Source organism: Callospermophilus lateralis, chromosome X (genome assembly GCF_048772815.1).
Source record: "Callospermophilus lateralis isolate mCalLat2 chromosome X, mCalLat2.hap1, whole genome shotgun sequence".
Classification (NCBI taxonomy): Eukaryota; Metazoa; Chordata; class Mammalia; order Rodentia; family Sciuridae; genus Callospermophilus; species Callospermophilus lateralis.
In genome coordinates, this window is record NC_135325.1 from 22,537,648 (window position 1) to 22,554,903 (window position 17,256).

Genomic DNA, 17,256 nt, shown 5'->3' on the forward strand with positions numbered 1-17,256 from the left:
AGATACAAAGTATATACCCGAATGACCCACCTCCTCCAGCCACAGCCTACCTGCCTTCAGTGACCACTCAGATAATCCCTCTTAGGGCATGAATTCACTGATTAGGTTAAGGCTCTCATAAACCCAATCATTTTTACTCTAAACCCTCTTGCAATATCAAAACCATAACAGTTACCACGTAGAAGTAGGGATTGAAAATATTATGAAAAATCTTTCTAACTTACATGAATCAAAGAAAATGGGCTTATGTCAGACATGTGTCAGAATTAGATAAAATGATGACCCTCTTTCCATTCCTATACTGTCAGCATGAATGGGTCTAAACTAAGGATCAGAGTATTTCCATACTCAATTGTTCTTTTTCTTTTTAATTTACTTAATAAATGTTATGCCCTCCCAGAGATTCTGACCAGTTTAAAAGCTGGTCTCTTTATTTTGTCACATCATGCATCCAGAGGGATATAACATGCTTTCAGATACAAATAAACACCTATCTCTATCTTTATTGTAAATCTCCTTACATGCAGCAGTATAAGACTCACATTTGTTCTTGATGCAGTTTAATTCTGTTCGTTGCTCTAAATTTCTTCAGGGATTAAAAAAGTGATAATATTTTCAGTTATTTAAAGTTAAGTATTTCCTTTATATACAAGGCACTTTACACCTGCACATAATTAGAGTGACATAGTGTGAAAAGTCCATTCTTTGAATTATAACTAAGAATTGGCCTTTCTTTCAGCCCTGGTTATTACAGTTGCTGAACTTAGAGGGCCCAAAAGCAAAACACTTTTCTGGACTCTCTTTATACTGTTCTTTATTGTTGACTAAAAGGGTAAGCAGCAACTCTTAGAGTTTCTCTAATAGTTCCCAGGCTTCAGAATTGTTATCAGCAACTGTGGGGTTTCAAGGGGTGACAAAAAGGAAGCTCTGGTCTGCTTCCTTACTTCCTTGTAGCTTATTCACATAGAAGAAAATGAGTTACTGGCATTTTCTTCTACTTCTGAATGTGGACTTTGTTATACATTTCCAAGTTCAACATGCCTTACTTTCCTCATTAATTTACTAATATTTTGAAGAGCTCAGCCCCAGAAAGATCCTCATAATGGATGGTGGGGCATCATAGAAATGATTCTTAACCTCTATCCCAAATTCATATTCTATTTGCCCTAAAGATAAATCACAGTAGTAGCCAAAATTTCTTGACAATGTGCATTTGTTTGTTTGTTTTAGTATCTTTTGTTGAGCTACAGGAATGTGGCAGATTTGCACAAACACCTGAAAAAGTTTGGTGCTTAAAAGTACTTTAAAAACACTTTAGATTCGCACCAAGCTGTTATCTAAAAATAATTACAATTAAGAGCCTATTAGTTTATTAAATGCATTATAAAAGCATAAGTACCCATTATGCATCAAAGAGGATGCAGAATTTTAAAATTACAAGTATATCACCTAGTCATGTACATATAATAACAAAATCCAAACACTAATGAGAAACTTGAAATATTTTCTATTTGGGGAACTGTAAGGGTAAAAGAAATTGAAGTTAAAGTGTAAAAGTTAAAGTGTAAAAGACCGGGCATTGTAAAGTTTCTAAGCTGCAAGGCCTGAGTTAAAAAGTAAAGGACCAGGTATTGTTAAGTTCCTCTGCTACCCCCAAAACTTGAAATTCCTGTAGCTGTTAGGACAATACCCGAACTGCCCAGTAAATATTCCCACTGACTCTCTGGTTGTTTAATAACCTAGGACCCTGTGTAGCCTGGCACGTAGGTATTCAGGGCCCAAAACCAATCAGTTTGAATGTGTACCCCGCTTAGGAATGACCAATCTCCCCTGCCCGACCTGTTCCCGCCAATGAATGTGCTAATCATGTCTCAGAGTTGTTGTTCAATTTTCCCGTGCCTAATGATGATTTGTTCTGATGTATGCAAAGCCCCCGCCCTCCTCAAAAAGTGTACTTAAGCACTGCTTAACCTCAGCTCTGGGCTCTGGGCTGCTCTCCCTACTTGAGTGAGCATGGAGCCCCAGCACGTTGGATTGGATCCTCAATAAACCCCTTTTGCTGTTGCAAGAGTTGGTCACTTGGTGGTCTCTTCCTCCGACGTTCGCCGGACCCTTACAGAACAATATTTACATTTTATACAGTATTTGAAAATAACAATAGAATATCTTCCAGTTGTACATGAAGAATCTACTAGATAAGACAACTAGCTTAATCATTGTTGGCTTGAAGAGTCAATTAAGTTTTACAACTTAACCAAGTTCTAGAGAGAAGTTTCTCAGAAACCACTTATTCTTACCTAAGTCATGTGTATTTGTCCTTATATTTCTATGCTATTTTATTTTCAAAGGACTTCTTTTGGAATTTTATATTTTATAGAATTTTGAAAATATCTAGAAGTGGAGAGTAGGATATAAGGAAACCTCACATCATCAAACATCTAGCAATGACAATCTACAGAACTTTAAAACATACCACTTTTTTCTGTATTTGGGTGAACAGGCACTCTTATATATTTCAAATATTTAGTTAGAACAATTCAAAATGCATCTAATTTTAAGGAAAAAAAATTCCAGTATTACTAGCTTCAATTATTTGTATACATGAAGTCAGTAATGATGCTTCAATATCAGTTATAGCTAAGGGTTAAGTGTTTGGTATTCCAGAAAGACTCAAGTTTTCTGATAGAGTAGAGGTTACTGCATTTACAGTCAAACTGAAACCAGAGTTTTAAGATAAGACTATATTCTGGGTTCTTGTTTTGCAAAATTTGAAGAATAAAATCCACAGACAATAACAGAAGGGAAGAGTAAATGGAGCAGGATTCATTTGAGCAAGAAGGAAAAAACTCCCGCCATGTGGGAAGGGGCCTGATAGCAGAAACACCCATTTTGGTGTGCTTAGTGGTTCTTATATGGAGCTTATATGGTTCTGGGTAGAGCATGCAGCAAAATCTTTGTAAAACAGCATCCAAATTATTGGTCAAAATCTATGTAAAACAGGCATTGAAAACAGCACCAAGGCCTCAACTTTGAGGCCTTCTTTTAATCCTGCTGGGCTCTTGGACAAAGGGGTTGTTCTTAAAGGGAAGCCTCGTGGCCTTTTCCATTTGAAATAGGACTTGGTGGTGCTTATTAACATTTATACTGATTAGCTGCCAGGTGTGGCCTTTGCATTTGAACAAGACCTCAATTGGGACCCATCATTTCTGATTGCTGACCATTGACTATTCTTATTCAAATTCCCAGTGTCCTTAGTTGGTACAAGGATTTAGAAACTACCACCTATCTCAATCTTCTGGATACTAGTATGAAGTTCTTCATTCAGGGCCTAAGCTTCCCTGAAACTCTCTCTCTTACTTTGAGAAATGTAGATGGTATTTGTCATCTATGTGCTTCCAACAAATTGTGAGGTTTAATGAACCATCAAATGCTACTTAGATGAAAGTTTATTTATAGTAGCACTTGTCTCTAAATAGTTTGCTGCATTATACAAACATTTATATGCTTTATGAGTTATTCATATGCAGTTATGATCTATGACTCAGAAATACAAAAGTATAAATTATATATTTGTGGGTCAAATAATATGCCATTCAAAATGTCTTATGAAATCTTATTGTTAACCCCTAACACTTGCATTCTTCTAACAGCTATAGTATTTTGAGACATTACTGATCCATGTAGTGTTATAATGTACCCTTTTGATTGGTCCTGACAAACATCATACTATAGACTTACTAAGATTAGCATTAAAAAAGGTTAAAGATCTCTACCTGAAATAAAGCTTGGCATTTATACAATACCTTCTTACCACTGTCCAGTGGCTTTTTTAAAAAAAAATATTTTTAGTTGTAGATGGACAAAATACCTTTATTTTATTTTATTTATTTATTTTTATGTGGTGCTAAGGATGGAACCCAGTGCTTCATGGGTGCTAGGCAAGCACTCTACCACTGAGCCACAACCTCAGCCCCTGACCAGTGGCTTTTAAAAACATGTTTGTCCCTTTAAATTTACTCATATGGAATAATAATAAATAATTTAAAATAATTTTGTGATTTAACAGTTGTTTATTCTAAGATTATGAAGAAAAAGTTTATATATGAAATTGTTAGTATATGAAAATGAGTTCACCATTTTGTTATCAGAATAGAAAATTTAAATTTCAATAAAACATCACCATGACAACAATAGATACAAGGACTTACAATCCCAAATATTGACAAGGATGTAGATAAGCTAGAACTGTTGCATATTGTTAATTGGAGTAAATTGGTAAAACCAATTTGTAAAACAGACATCAGCTAGCAAAGCTGAAAAATTAATATCCCAAGTTCCACTAATTCCAATCTTGGCTATTTACACAAGAGAAATTTATATATATGTATAATTTATATTTATTTTTATTTAATATAAATTATATATATATATATATATATATATATATATATATATATATATATATATATAATAATAATATGTACACCAAAACACATTGCTGCAAATGATCCTGGTAGCTTTATACCAAATGGTCCAAACATCCTGTGAACAACACAAATGTTCACCTACAGATGAATGGATAAATATAAGGGTATGTTCAAAAAGGAATATAATCCTGCAACTATAAACTAGTGATATATGTAAACACATAAATGAATCTCACATAAATTATATTGAGGAAAAGAAGGCCAAACGCACACAACAACTCCATATATATCAACAGCCAATTCTGTTGGGAAATATTAACTAGGACAAGGCACAAGTAAGTTTTCCAGGGTGTTGGATAATTTCTACATCTTGAAGTTGATGCTAGTTTTATAGATGTAGATTTCATCAAGCATTACACTGAAAATTCATTTTCTTATTCAAATATATTTGAAAAATAGAAATATCAGATGATGTATCCAAAATTGTCAGTGTACCCTGCAGAAACAAAAGTTTTGGACTAGTAGATTTTGAAGTGTGAGACTTTAGTCTTAGAGAATAAAAGCTTCTCTAAGTCACCAGATCATGTTCCTGAAGGTTCATCACAGGCAATATATTTTAAATGCTGTGCTCCAGATCAAGTGATACTTAAATGTGGATTGACTACCATTGCCTTGAATTATAAAATACCAAATGGTAGTGAATACCTCTCATGACCCACAATTTCACTCTCAGACACGTAAATTAACAAGTTAACAACTTAAAAATAACAGCATACATATTTATGTGTATATGTATATCTATACTGTGTATATACGTACATATATATACTATTACCACCATTACTTACATAACTTCTTGAAAGCAATCATTTAAGTAAGTAATAGCTTTATAACAAGAAGAAATTTGCTTAATAAAATATCCAAAGTTTCCCAATATTTAAAAAAGCAAATGACATATACATCTCTTATTTCATGTTTTATGCATATCTTTTTTCTCACATACTTTATCATTGTTTCACATAAATAATATGTAGACCCAGAATAAAAAGATATAGCTCCCATTTTCCAGCTATAATCTAATAGGGACTATTTTCCACCTTCAATGGACCATCCTACAGGGGCATATATAGGAAGGTTCTCTGGACCCTGAGGGGATTCTGGTCACTAAGACATTTGTTGAGATGTTGTATTTTTGCTTTTGCTTAATCTGCACAGACTTCTTTTGTGAGCAGTTGTCTCAGATACAAAATTACACAGGGAATTAATTCCTAGGAATGAAACTGAAGTCACAAGTTTTGTTTGTCTTTGGATACCTTAGAATGCTTTTTTAGCACTGCTTTTTTGATCTTTGAAATGGGGCAAACCTCATTTCCTGGAGTTAATTTTTATATCAGAAGACATTCTTGTGTATCATTTTTCTTTGGAGGAGTGTCTGGATCTCACATCATAGCCTTGACATTTTATTAAATGTGTCACCTCCCTAATTAAAATATACTGTCATAAGCCAAGTGCCACCCTGAACCAAGTTAGAGTACAGAAGACTTTTTATGTCACTGGAAGTGGTAGAGCCAGAAAATGAGCTGGATTCATTTATGATTTACCTTTTATGAATTAGTTGAGTTTTTCAAGGTTACTTTAAAAGGAGTTAACATTCCATTAACAACAAACTCTGATCTTTGTCAGCATTATGATATTTTTCAGTCATTTATTTCAGTGCAAGAAGGTACACCAGAGGAAATGCAAAGAGAGGAAAAAAAAACAGAGGCCAAATTAGGGCTTTTTATACAATTATGGACATTACATTTGATCTGAGTTTCATTTATTCAAAGCACTTGGTTATTTTTATTTCAGTGAATAAATGTATGATTAGGAAAGATGAAATTATTTTTAAGAAAACTAAACTAATATATTTTTCAAAGTTATAATAATCATTTAAGTATAATTGCCTGGAACTATTATACTAAGATAATGGTAAATGCCAGTTCAGTTGCCTAAGACTGTGATAAGACAGGGGCAAAACCAAACCTGAACAGAGGCCTACCCTAAATGCTAAAGAATTTTTGAGAAGCTGGTATCAGAAGCTCATCACTTCAAAGTATCCTTCACCTTGATTCCACTGGGCTTAAACTTAGGCCCCTACACTTTAGAATTTCAAGAATAGAGATAGATAACAAAAAAATCCCGAAGGTATCTGTGAATAATTCTGAAAGTCAGCTTCCCATACAGTGTGTAGTAGAGAGGTTAATAGCCCATTTATCATTTTGGATTTTGAGATAAATGTTTGACAAGGATCCTGAAATCATCCATCTTATTTTTTTTCTGAATTAACTTAATAAATATGAAAATAAACTTCCCTTTCTTAAAAGATGGGTGGATGTACATTTTTATATTGCTCTCACCAAGTAAAACTGAAATCCTTAAAGAAAGATGTACAGATATATTTGAAAGGAAAAAAAAAAAGACCAGCTAGGGACCTTAGAATCCAAGCAACATAGTAATGAGTCCCCTAGGTTTTATTTTTGCCTCACATCTCAGACATGGAGCTGCAAAAATGGGCAATCTTGAAACCCCAACTGATATAGACAAAGCCTTATATTTACAGTTAAAGACCAGGAAAATATGAGCCTAGTAGATAAAAAAAAATTTAAATAATAACCACTTTACTCTAAACACCAGCAGAAAAACTAGCCTCCACCTCATCAATAAAGGCCAGTGGGGATCTACATCTTCACACTCACACTTCCCAGACTAAGAAGTCAAAATTTCCCACTGAGATGGTGTCAAAGTTGAACTGGGGATGGGGGAGAGCAGGGCTTATGCATTCATAGTCTGTTCTGTGGTAAGTCAACTGAGATCATACTACATAAGCATCTGTATACCACATGAAGGGCCTGGATGTTCACTTACAGCTTATAGTAACCAGATATTCCTGTTACTCTCAACTGGGTTAGTATCAGAGGAGTGGCAAAAGAGACTTAATTATTTCCCACCTATAATGACACCATCTTTGTGATGTCACTGGAGGCCATGTGAGAAGTGGTAATCAGGCATTACTACTCTTTCAGATCAAAGAACTATCAGTGGAAGCCAGGTGGGAATTGGAATACTCACCCTTCATGCAACAACAAGAAGCACTTCCTACCTTGAATGAGGGAGTGTGTAAAACAGTGGTCCACTTTATGCTTTGAATGAAGCCCTTGCTGCTCTGCCATTGCAACTTATTTTTAAAATGGACATATTTCTTTCACTTCTTCTCTCTCTCCACCTCCTGAATTTCTCCCTCTCTCTTTCTCAGGGGAAAAAGGATTACCTTTCTTCCCCATCCTTGGTAGAGTTATAGGTCCTTAAGCATACACACCCACCATAGGAATGAAGTAGTCAGACTTGGGAATGACACCAAGATTTATTTGAAGACACAGACAAAATTATTCTGAAATTTACATGGAGAGGAAAGGAAATGCTCTAGCTAAACAAATGTGAATAAAGAGGATGAGATGAAAGAAATCAATTTGCCCAATCTCAGGACTTATTATATAATTATAATAATCAAGACTAGAAGGTGTTGGCAGAGGAACAGGCACATCGACCAATGGAATAAAATAGAGAATCCACAAATTTACTCACAGAAATATGCACACTTGATTTCTGACAAACTAGCAAAATCAATCCAATGAAGAAAAAAAATTACCTTCTAACAAATAAGCATGGAGCAATTGGATACCTAAAGTCAAAAATATAAATAAAACCTCAGGCTTAGTCTCATAGCATATACAAAAATTAACTCAAAATGGATCACAAATTTAAATATGAAAGTTACAACCGTAAGATTTTTAGAACAAAGCAAAGAAAAATATTTAGGGTCTAGGACTGGGCAAAGAGTTCCTAGACTTGACCCTAAAAGCTCAATCCAGAAAACAAAATAGTAAAAACTTGGGTATCTTTGAAAGTAGAATGCGTTATTCTGTGAAACACTATTAAGAGGATGAAATCACAAGCTACAGGTAAAGAAAACAACTACAAACCAAACCATATATTGGAGGACTACTATCTACAATATATTAAAACTCTCAAAACTCAAAAGGAAAAATAAAAACAAAATAATTAGACAAGATCAATGCAATTAGAAAACAGTAAAATATCTGAAGAGACATTTCATTGAATGGGATATATAAGGCCATGCCTACCCTGAAGTATATAAGAAGTACTCTCTTTTTTCCAAAAAGCAGATTGCAGAACAGGCTCAGAGCAACCCCAGGGTTATGAGTGGACATTCCTGCCTGCAACGAGCTGCCTCACTGTGAATTAAAAGGCATTGGATTCTGGTCTGTGAGGGTTTCTGCAGGTCATCTCTCACCACACCTGAAAAATGTGGGTGCTTCTTCAAATTCCTTATGAAAAATATTGCTATTTAGTCTTCTTTGCTCAGTTTGGATGATGGATATCCTAGTCTGACTACTCCACAGAACAGCTTTTGTCAGCCATGAACAATATCACAACATTGCCCTCTTCCAAGGACTACAGAAAGGTCACATGAACACCAGAACATTAAGTCTTATGGTACTCATCCAGTCTAAACCATTTCTCCCTCTGGTACAATAGGCAAGCAGGACTGGTCTAAATGAACTATAAGGAAGCTTCAGTTATGAGAAGTAAAACATGTACCACATAAAAAAAAATTTCTGCTCCCATGACTAATACAGACTTTTTTCATAGATTTTTTTCTAAAAAAGGATATATAGTGGGCACATAAGAATGTGAAAAGATGCTCAACATCCTTAAACATTACAAAAAGGCAAATAAAAACCAAAACAAAATATCAATGTCTCCTATCAGAATAGCTATAATTAAAAATCATGACAGCAATCCATGTTGATGAGCATATAGCAAAACTAGATCACATACATATACATTGCTGGTGAGAACATAAAGTGACACAGTCATTCTGAAAACAGTTTGACAGGATTTTTACAAAACCAGACATGCAACTACCATACAACATAGAATTTGTACTCCTGGATGTTAATGGCAGAGGAATAAAAACTTTTGTTCACACAAAAATTTATACATGAATGTTCATAGTAGTTTTAAACATAGTAGTAAAAGAAAATGGAAGAAATCCAGGTGTCCTTCAACAGGGGAACGGTTTCAGTAAATCTGAAATATGCATTCTGTGGAATAATACTCAACAATAATCTTTGATTCATACAGCAGCCTGGACGAACCTTCAGAAAATTATTCTGAGTATAAAATAAAAGTCAATTCACAAATATCACACACCATATGATTCCATTTATGTAACATTTTCAAAATGATGTAACTATACAAATGGAGAATTAGTGATTGTCAGGGATTAAGAAGGGGGAAAAATGGGAATAAAGTAAGTTTGGTTATAAAAGGGAAACAGGAGGGATCCTTGAGGAACTGTGATTGTTCCCTATTTGGATGGTACCATCATATATATATCCTAGTTATGATTTTGTACTATTGTTTTGCATGATGTCATTATTGAACAGAGTACACAGAATGTATCTTTAAAATTTTTAAAAAATCTTTAATTTATTTATTTATTTACTTATTTTTATGTGGTGCTGAGGCTTGAGCCGAGTGCCTCATACATGCTAGGCAAGTGCTCTACCGCTGAGCCACAACCCCAGCCCTATCTTTAAATTTTTAAGACTGCCTGTGAACCTATAATTACCTTAAATTCTTGAAAAGTTTATTTTAAAAGAATATTAAAATATGTGTTTTTAAATGTAACAGAAATAGGAGGAAGAACTAGGTGTGGTGGCACATGCTTGTAATCACAGTGGCTCGGGAGACTGAGGCAGGAGGATCATGAGTTCAAAGCCAGGCTCAGCAACTTATTGAAATCCTAATCAACTTAGTGAGACCCTGTCTGTCTCAAAATACAAAATAAAAAGGGCTGAGAATATGGCTTAATTGTTAAGCATCCCTGTGTTCAATCCCGCCCCCCCCAAAAAAAAAAATAAAGGAAGGAAGAAGAGCAAAATATAACAAATGATTAACAATGACATTCTCTTTGCTGAATATTCTACAAATCCTCACTAAAACATACTCCTCTCAGATATATAAATAGATCACCACATAGGTCTTCATTCTGCCTACATCTGGGTATATATTTTACCACCTTACTCTAGTTATTCTGACCTCAAAAGCTATCAAACTACTCCATCTCTTACCTATATATCAGTATTAATGTGCTTCCACTTTAAACAGATAGAGAAGGAATTCTATCTGGTAAACTTGTTTAAAGAATGAACGCTTGAAGCTTAAGAATAAAGGAAAGATTTATCATATGGATCCTCATGAAATCCAAGGATAAGCCGTACCAACAGAGATACAAACAAACCAATGGAATGTCATCAATAATCAAGGCAGATCACAGCCTCTCTAGTTTGTCTATTTCTGTAAGTTGGCCTTATTTATCTTTTTGAGGTCAGACATTATTGATATTTTTCCTGCTGCACACATTCCTATTCCACAGCTCTTAAGTTTACTTAACTGAATGATTGATACCAAAATAGATTCTTCCATTTTTGTGGCCAATTCTTGGAGACAAAAAGCTAATTTCCCCAAGGCCAAGTTTCTGTCCTTTATCCAATTGCTTTTTGGTCATTTTGGAGGATGAATATGAACATTGAGGACACAAACCTAGAATCTAGTGATATTTGCTTTTTGAAATAGATGATGCTTAACACGAACGATAAAGAGAATTCCAGGCATGAATGAAGCAGATACTTTAGATGAATCCTTTCTTAGTGTATCACAAACTACTGCCTGGATAGGCTATACATGTAGTGGTAATAGCCTTATTTCTCTATTATATAGATGTCAAAAGTTGCCTTATCAGTATTAAAGGATACAAGGGAAGTGCTTATCCTGTATTTTCTTAACAATTCAAGTCCTAGTACCTGAAAACCCAGCTCCACTTCAAATTTCTGCAAAATGTCTTTCTTTCACTCATGTGTGATTTAATACCCTAATACATTTAATGCTCTTATGGAGCAGTCCTTAGCAATGACAAATGGAACCTGGAGGATAAATGCTGAACAGGTTTGTCCCTGGAAAAGAAACAGGATAAATCTGAGGCACATTTTATCCTGGATTTCAGAGCTCCCAAGTAGAAGGGAGCCTCAGTTGTCCATAGTACTAAGTTTCTAATAGCACACTTTCTTTTCTTTGTTTCCTTCACTTTTTGGCTCATTCTCCCAATGGGGCTTCCTGTGATTAATTACCAAAATCTATTAGCCTTCAAATTTCTCCATAAGGGTTTTCTTCTTTGGGCATGCAAAGTGAGGCAGGGAAGGAGGACATAAATTGTATAGTACCTGGTATTCAGGGTTGGCATGATGGAGGGGAATGGGAGAGGCCAATTTGACAAAGGAAAGGGAGACAAGTAGAACCCATGAAAAAGCTTCAGACCTAAAGTAGACCAAGCTGAGTCAGGTGCAAAAACTGAATATAGCTTGAACACTAAAGGAAGAGCTGATCCAGGTAGAACAGGAGAAAAAGAATTAATGGAGAAGAGGGGTCAAAGTTCTCATCCATATTTTGGACCAAAAGCAGTAAAAGACCAGCTAAGACCCATTTCCTTGGAATCTTGACAGATTGGAACAAAAAGTCATTAAAGCCGTACTGGCTACCTGGAGATATGTTTCTCACCCATGTTCAGTGACCTGAGGTATATTAGGGAATCTTCTCTGTTGAGGTCCAGGAGAGGGAATTCATCCATCTATGTAGCCTTAATTCATTGGTTTAATTGTTAATTCATCAAAGCATAAGAATGCAGCCTTACTCACAAGTTAGATCACTGGCTAAAGTACTTCTTTAGATTAATTAAGAGCTTCTAATAGAACATAGAATGAATGAATTATCCCCTTGTAGATATAATTTAAAATAAGATCCTCAATCTTCAAAGCTCAATAAAACACAATATTTAAGACTTCAAAACAGATTTACTCAGGAACATGTTCAATTATAAGTATAAATATAAAGATCTAACAACTTGATATTCAGTGAGATTCTGTTAAATCGGAAGAAAAGGGCATAATATTTACTTAACTAGTCCTGAGACATAGACACCAAGGCTTTTCTCAGGGACAGCTGATGAAAATGAATCAGTTCCAGTATCCTTAACTAGTTGACTGAATTGTCAAGTTTTACATAACTCTTTATATGCTAAGCACCTCTTGAACTAGAGCAAAAAGAACTTTAGTAACTGATTATAATTTATACTTTAAGTTCCATTTCTACTAGGAAGGAGCTGGATTTTCTTTATTAACTCATTTGAAAAAGTTCTGATGGAATGTATGGTTACAAATTAACATAGAAATTCTGATAAACATAACACAATATATGTCTTTTTTCACGTGCATTCTTTGGCTCCTCAAACTTAGCAATGGTGTATAAATTATAAAAATAATCAAACAGATTTAGACAAGATAAGCATCTTCATAGACCAGAAACAAAATAGAAAGTGGGTGTGGTTAATGGAGCTAAAATTTCTTATTCCAAAGCAGGCAACTTCTCCTCCTGTGCGGTAAGAAGGGCTACAGTTCTTCCATGTGTAAAGGGGAAATGGACTTGGTCTCACTGCTTAAACCCAGGAGCTATGATTCATAAAAGCAAGGGGAAAAATACTGACAACTGTTGCCTGAGGCTACACTTATATGGAGCTGCTAGGCAATGTGAGCCTGAGGATATTGACATAGCCTCAGGACAGGAATGCCAGCCATTGCTAACCATTTCTATACGACTTTCACATCCCTACCAGGCAGGAATCTTAAACCTTCATTATGAAAGTTTTTTGCAATCAAGGGTGCCAGGATGTATGGGGAAGTAGCCTTATAACTTCTTGTCAGGAAGGAATGAGACAAGTGTCAAGAAGAAAACAAGGCAAAATAAAACATATGTCTTTCATAAATAAATCCATGATCCATGATTCCAAAATGCACCAAGAAATCTAATGCTGATGTTATACCAGATTCGCGGGACCCCAATAGACCTCTAGGAGCTGAATCTGATGCAATCACGCAAGAGTCTTTATTTAAAGCTTGAGCCTGGACTCACAACCGTTTCTGACGCACATAGCAGTCCCAAGGAGTGAGTTCCAGTCCTTTGTTCAGTGAGATTTTATAGGTTTTGAGGGTTACTCCAGGCGTCACAACATCACACAGCAAATCATTTCACACCGCAGGAAAATCAAACAACAACTTTTAACATTGATTAGCACATTCACTGGCAGGAACAAGTCAGGTAAGGGTGATTGGCTAGTTCAAGTGGTGGATATGTTTGAACTGATTGGTTTAGGCCGTGAGGGGTTGCAAGAATGTATATGCTAAACTGCAGGGTTTCCCAACCATGTTATCAATCACCAAAACTACTGGGAGGGCCACCTGGCATTCCAGATATCTTCCTTGTCTCACGCTGACTGGTTGTTGCTGTGGGTCATTACCGTCAGAACTTAGGCCTCAAGCATTCTTTGGTCTTTCCAGGAACTTGCAGTGTTGAGTCAAGGACATCTAGCCCTGCAGTCAGGGATATCTGGCTCCACAAACCTTTCCTGTTATTATTTATTTGTCACAGACAAATGACTCAGCAGGGTAGCTATGTGCCTAAGAACATTCTGTGGGTTTTCCAAGAACAAGGGTCACCTCAGTTTCTCACTAAGAAAGATAGTCACAAAAATAAATATAAGAATAGGAATTATTGGGCTGGGGATATAGCTCAGTTGATAGAGTGCTTGCCTCGCATGCACAAGGCTCTGGATTTGATTCTCAGCACCACAAAAAACAAAAACAACAACAAAAAAGAATAGGAATTATTGCTTGATGTTAATATTACAGAATAGTTTGAGAGATAGTTTTTAAAGTACCATGGCTGGGAAACTCAAGTCATGAGAACATAACAGTCACAAAAGATTAAGAGAATATTAAATAAGAAGTTACATGCATTAAAAAAGGTGGGTATGAAAAAGAAATTAAAATATGAGAAGCAAAAAGTATATTAAAATGAAAATAAAATTAACAGATGGGATAAACTCTAAACAGAACACCACTATATGAATACATTACTGAGTTGGGAGATAGTGCTTGTCCCTTCACCTACCACATAGTAAGGAGATAACAAAGGTAAAATACATGCACGAGCAGTAAATATTCTTGAAAGATCTTTTCAGATCCTTTTCATATAACTTGAGTCACTAATCTCAGAACATCTGCTCTAGCATACAGAGAATACAGGCAATAACAGGGAAGGAATATTTGCTAAGAAGCTTAGAATCTTCTGATATGGAAGAGAGACATAAATCTTCAAGTTAACAGCACACTTTGAGTATAAAGCAGAGTAATAATAATAAGATAAAAACAATACAACAGATTTATAGCTACATACATAATAGAGGAATTTCAGAAAATCAAGAATAAAAAAGTAAAAGCTACACATGTTAATTAACCTAAAAGCTAACAATTTGATATAAAACAGATTTTTCATTGTCAACAAGAAAAGTCATCAAATAGGAAAAGTAGCTTCAAAGCACCAAGGGAAAAAAACGAATTTGAAACCAAAATTATATATATAGCAAAAGTATATACATAGTTTGAAAGTAAGAACAAAAACTATGTTTTTTAAAAATAAAAAGACTAATAGAAGTTTCCATAAACAAAACTTAAAATACTCACTTCTGATAGAAGACCTTAAATAAATGCCATCTTTTTTTCATACAAATAATTTTTAATAAGATGTTTACAGGGAGATTGAATTGACCTCAATACTTTCCTCTAGCTTCTTACAATAATACTTTGCCCTTTCCTTCCCAGGGTTAATGACCCCACAGGTCCAGTATGTTCTCCAGTACCTGTACCTTGCTATGGTTGGGTGACTAGGGTCAGGATCCCTGGTGTATATACCCACATCTCAGGAGCAGAATCTAGATGTTTCTCTTTCTAACCAGTTTCTCTCAGTAAAGACCACCTCTCTTTCCTTCTGTTTGCTGATATTTCAATGCTTGTTATACAGAGTTGTATCCCTGCTCCTTTTTTATTTAATGTTTTATCTTAACATGTGAACATTGGAGTTACTGGGAGCACTTGTTAGAACATTGCTTCTTGCATCTGATCCCATATACGCAGCATGAGGGATGGTGAAGCTTATAAATCAGCATTTTCAGCAATCAAATCAGATAACTATAATGCACATTAGAGTTTGACAACCATGACCACCATGCCATTATAAACTTTTTATAAGTATTGTCATGTGTTGTCCTGACCTTTTTTTTTTTTTTAACTTGGAATTAAACCCAGAGTCAATTTACCACTGAGCTACATCCCCAGTCCTTTTTAGTTTTTGTTATTGAGATAGGGTCTCACTAAGTCACTGAGGGTGGCCACAAATTTATGACTTTCCTGCCTCTGGGATTACAGGCATGAACCACTATGCCCAGTTTAGTCCTGCTTTTTACTAACAACAGGCACGTCAGTGTTTATAGCCATGCAATTCACAATAGTTAAGCTATGGAACCAGTCCACATCCCTGTTGACAGATGAATGGATAAAGAAAATGTGATACACACACACACACACACACACACACAAAAAAAAAAACTTTTATTCAGCTACAAAGAAGAATAAAATTATGACATTTGCTGGTAAATGGATGGAACTGGAGAATATTTTGCGACGTGAAATAATCCAGACTCAGAAAATCAAGGATTGAAAGTTTTGACTCATATATGGAAGGTAGAGAGAAATAAGGAAAAGGAAATATCTCATAAAAAAGTGATATCAGTGGAGGAGAAGAAGGGGGTTGAGGGGGAGGGAGAAGAGACAGGCAAATGAAGAAGCTGTGGAATGAAATTGATCAAATTATGCTATGAACATGTAGGAATATATCATAGGGAATTTCACCTTTATGTATATCTGTAAAAGCACCAATTAAAAATAAATAAATAGAATGAAGACTAGTAGAGGAAGAAGAAAAGGGGGAAGGAGGAGGGGAGGGAAAGAGGAAGTATTAGGGACTAAAATGGAGCAAATTATATTCCATGCATGTCATAATTCTGTCAAAATTAAGCCATTATTAAAAAATTAATGAGCCACAAATTTAATATCAAAATCTAATCCTCATTGTAAGTTTTGTGGAACTATATCCACTAGCTACTTGGCCATGTCAATACAAGTATCTTATGTTTACCTAAAGTTAATGCATCCAAGTTTGAGCTCACCTTCTTACCCCTTCTTTATAGTTACTAAGCAAATAATGTGAATCATCATTAGGCTCTCTGTTCCATCCACATTTATTCTCATTTTCTTTCACTCCCAGCCCATATATCCTGAGCTCCAGTCATTGCTTATTGGTTCCTGGACATGCCATGCTTTGTCACATTTTTACATTTTTTCATACTTTTTTTTTGGTCAAGGAGAATTTACAGAAATGATCTGCTCAGGCTCATTAGTCGTGTTATCCTAGGAAAACATTTGGACAGCTTATTAAGTCTATGGTTTTTAAACTCTCTGTGAAGTTTCCGTCACGTGTCTTAACAATCCAGTAGGACTGAAGAGGAGGCTTACAAGTGAGTTCCTACAATTAACCTTATATGTTAGATTATGTGATCATCAAGTATCTTTTCAGTCCAGATATTTCACATTATGTGGGAAATATACAAAAATATGTCACTAAGTTATCCCAGGGACCTTGTGGCAATCTTATATCATTTAATGGTATGTGCAATTTGTTTGTTACTGCAGAAATCAAAATTGTAACATTGAATAAAAAGAGACAATAGGACATTTTAAAAGTTGGAAATGCTGGA